Source organism: Tupaia chinensis, unplaced genomic scaffold (assembly GCF_000334495.1).
Source record: "Tupaia chinensis unplaced genomic scaffold, TupChi_1.0 Scaffold000366_1, whole genome shotgun sequence".
NCBI classification, from domain to species: domain Eukaryota; kingdom Metazoa; phylum Chordata; class Mammalia; order Scandentia; family Tupaiidae; genus Tupaia; species Tupaia belangeri.
This window is the reverse complement of record NW_006159863.1, coordinates 2,965,129-2,969,386: the sequence shown is the minus strand read 5'-3', so window position 1 is coordinate 2,969,386 and position 4,258 is coordinate 2,965,129. Positions and strand designations below refer to the sequence as shown.

Here is a 4,258-nt window from a genome sequence, read left to right as displayed (position 1 = left end):
CCTACGAATGTGATTTTGCAGCATCACCCTGTAGAATATATCCTTACATAGTGACAAGGATGGTAGTGGTTAAGGCGCTGGACTCCCACATGATTGAACTCGGTTCAAGTCCCAGATAGGGTGGCTAGGAGCTCACACCGAGCACACGTGTGCACATGCCCAAAATCCCGAGAAGGGAATGGAGGAGAAGGTTTTGTGGCATGGCCATTCCCCCTGGGCACGATTTCTCACTTTTCCTCTCTCTGTCTCTCTCTCTGATGAGCATACACACCCTGTGGCGAAAACCTAAAAATAAATAACAAGTAAAAAACTGACCAACCAAATCAACAACTCTTCTTGAATCCATGAGAACTGAGGCCACAAGTCAAACCATGTGGTGAGATGGACAAGGGCATACAAAGAATCATAGTTTACCAGGCAGAAACCCCTGCAGAACCAAGGGCCGGGTAGGAATATCTGAAGTCGAAGTGATGAATGGCTGAAGTTCTCCTCATGCACAAGTCTGAAAGTGAGAAACTCTAAGTGAGGGAACCCAGCTACAGTGGTACAAGAGGTAGGGTGCCAGTGGGTGAGGCTGGGGCCACAGGAGAGGCCTGGGCTCAGTTCTCAGACCAACCTAGACAGGCTGGGTGAGAGGTGCATGTCTGTGATCCTGCCTGACTGAGGAGCTGGGGCAGGAAGATTGCAACATGGTAGGATCCTGTCGAGAATCTCTCTGTCGATTTTGTTAAAAAACAAAAATAAGGAGCCAGTAGATGGTGTGGCAGTTAGGGTGCTGGACTCCCATAGGCTGACCGTGGTTCAAGTCCCAGACCTGGTAGTTCACTTTCTCACTTTCCCTCTCTCACTCTCTCAAAATCTGTCTTTCTCTGGTTAGTGCATGTCCCTTATGGCAAATAAAAAAATTTTAAAAAGCTATAATAATAATTAATTAAATTTTTTAAAATTTTATTTAAAAATCTCTGGAGAAGCAGACCTACTCCTAGGAGTCATAAAAAAAGAAAAAAGAGGAAAAAGGCTGGTCCCATTTGCCTAGTGGTTAAGGAAGCCAGATTACACATGGTCAACCACATAGTTCAAATCCCAGCCCAAACATGGGATTTGAAAAGCATGCCAGGCACATATGTGCACATGCCCTAAATCGCAACAGGCTGGAGAAATGGAGGAAAAATAAATTGCAGCATGAGCGTGTCCCCATGGGGGATGTTTTCTTCCTCTCTCTCTTTTTCTCTTTCCCCCATACACACACACTGACAATTTTTTAAAAGTGAAAATGAGGAACACCTTACAAAAGAATAGACCTGTAGCCTTGAAAAACATTATCGTCACAGAAATGCAAGGCAGGGAGGAATTGATCTGAACTAAAGAGATAATAGCCGAATGCAAGGTGTGATGATAAACTGAATCCTTCTACTGTAAACAACGTTATCGGGACAACAGGTAAACCTCGAATGAAATCTAAGGGTTAGGTGGTAGTAATGTAGGTTCTGATGGTTGTACAAGAGGACTTCAAAAAGTTCACAGAAATGGAATTAAAGTATGACTTTATTTTGCTGCAAACTTCTTTCATCCATGCATAGTTTTTTCATAATATGCATTTTCTGCGAACACTTATATTGTTGATTATCTAGAGAAAAGTCTTTATTTGAAGGAAATGTCCACTAATGTATTGTACTATTGGGGCATCAAGAAAGTCATGGCACATTTTTGCATAGAAAAACATAAAAAAAAAAAAAAAAGTCATGACTTTCACAATGACCTAATAGTTAACTAGGGCTGGGGCCGGGAGATGGCAAGGTGGTTAAGGGTACTGGACTCCCACATGGCTGACGGTGGTTCAAGTTCCGGACCTGGCAGCTTGCTTTCTCACTTTCTTTCTCTCTCTTCTCACTAAGCCATCGGTCATAGTGGATTACAGGGCCTGCCCTAATGCCTCATTTAACCTACAAATATATTCACATTCTCAAGTACTGAAGGACTTTGTCATATGAATTTAGAGGAAGACACACGTATTAAGGGGTAATGGGGCATTATGTCAACAATTCATTCTCAAATAACTTGGGGGGAAAAAGTGGGTTTTTTTTTTCATATAGTACTTTCAACTTTTCTGTAAGCTTGTTTGAATTAAAAAGAAAGGATAACATTTTATTTTTTTAAGGAATTATTTATTTAGTTTTATTTACTATTATGTTATTTTGCTATGGGATATGTGTACTCACTGGGGAGAGAGAGAGAGAGAGAAAGTGAGAAACCAAGCTGCCACGTCTGGACCTCAAACTGTGATCGGCCATGTGGGAGTCCAGCATCTTAACCACCATGCCACCCGCTGGCCCTAGGAAAGGGAAAAGACAATTTTTAATGTGGTTAAATATTGTTCTCATTTTCTTTCTAGAATACTCTAAGACAAAACAAAGGCATAAGGGGGGACCAATGGTTAGCGTAATGGCTATGTCGCTGGACTCCCATGTAGTCAACTGCGGTTTGTGTCCCGGACCCAGTGGCTTAAAACTCACGCCGGGCGCGTGTGCGTGCATGCCCAAGATCCCGAGAGGAGAATGGAGGAGAAGGGATTGTGGCGTGACCATCTCCCCCTGGGGGGTGATTTCTTGCTTTCTGTCTCTATGTCTCTCTTTGTCTGTCTGGTGAGCGCACACGTCCTATAGCGAAAACCTCTCCAAAAAAAAAAAATTTATTTTTAATTTTTAAAAAAGGCATAAGAATCATTGTGTTTTATAAAGATCCCAATGGAAATGTGTTCATTATATCCCTGACATGATAAACTTCAGCTATTTTAAAAATGCACTTCAGTGGAATACTTCATGCCTCGGAAACACCAGATATATGACGTGTGCTGTAATAGACATCCTTTAATGTCAAGTAACATGATCATAAATGGACTCCTCTATTTCGGGGCTCTGCTGGATTTCCCATATACAGTCAAACGCAGGCATTTTTCAGGATCAATGTGCTTATTTTTAAAGACGCATCTTCTATCATTTTATGGCTCTTTCAACGGCTACCAGCTGTGTGTGCCTCCCACATAACTACAAAGCATATTAACTAGCAACAGAGGGAGGGAGACAGGAAAGGGGGGTGTAAAGAAGAGTTCAATTTCATGTTACCGGTCTCCGCCAGATTATAACGTCATGCCATATGCTGTATGTATGATGGTGCTGGATCTAGAAAAAGCAGGTGGAATCCAAAGAAGGGGAAGATGGGAAAGGATAAAAACAGTGAGTGGCATATGAATAAAAGGACCAAAGGAAAAGGAAACTTACAGAGGAATAGTAAGACTGAATGCAGAACCATCCTTTTCTCCTGAGGCCTCTAACAGCCTTTCTTTCCTCCTCCAGATACATACCCTAGACAGACACTGTCCTCACTGCTCTTACCCTGGTCAAAAGCGTGTTACTGAGGCCAGCCGGTGGCATGGTGTTTAAGGTCACTGAATCCCACATGGCCAACTGTGCAGTCTGAGCCACTTGGACCTGGTGGCTTGAAAAATTTAGTGGGTGTGTGTGCATGGGTGCCCAAAATCCCAAAAGGAGGGAGAAATGGAGGAGAAGGGATTGTGGAGTGACCATCCCCAATACAGATGTGCTCCCTCTCTCTCTCTCTCTCTGTCTCTCTCTCTCTCTCTCCTCTGCTCTCTCTCCATCTGGTGAGCACACATGCCCTCTAGCAAACTTTAAAAAAAATTTTTTTTTTAAAGTGTGTTCTTTGAGCCAACAGGTGGCATGGTGCTTAAGGGCGCTGGACTCCCACATGGCCAACCACAGTTCAAGGACTGAACCTGGCAGCTTGCTCTCTCACTTACTCTCTCTCTCTCTCTCGCTTGTCTCTCTCTGGTCAAATTAAAATGAGTAAATAAATAAATAAATTTAAATAAAGTGAAAAAAAAAGTGCGTTCTTTATAGGCCTCTTGCTAAAGGTATAAAATTCCACTGTAAAAGAATTACATAAATCATTGCATTTTTAATTTTTTCTTTTTTTCACTTTCCTTTTAGTTTATTATTCATGACAATTGAATACACGTCAGAGTGTGAGAAAGAGGAGCAGCTTCTGCAGGGTCTGACCATGCCACCCTCCCCTTCCTCCACCTGTTGGATCCTGGACACTCATGCACGTGTCCAGCTTGTTTTAGGCTGACCAGTCAGGGATTCGAACTGGGAGATCTGGCTTCGTTTTTTTGTTTGTTTGTTTGTTTGTTTTAGGTTTTTGCCATAGGGCATGTGCTCTCACTGGAGAGAGAGACAGA

The 4,258-nt window shown here is 42.6% G+C and overlaps 1 long non-coding RNA gene across 1 annotated transcript in view; it reads right to left on the bottom strand.

Moving 5' to 3' along the window:
- Nucleotides 1-4,258, bottom strand: part of LOC102489513 (uncharacterized) — a 20,873-nt gene that overhangs the window by 569 nt on the left and 16,046 nt on the right. The window lies entirely within an intron of this gene.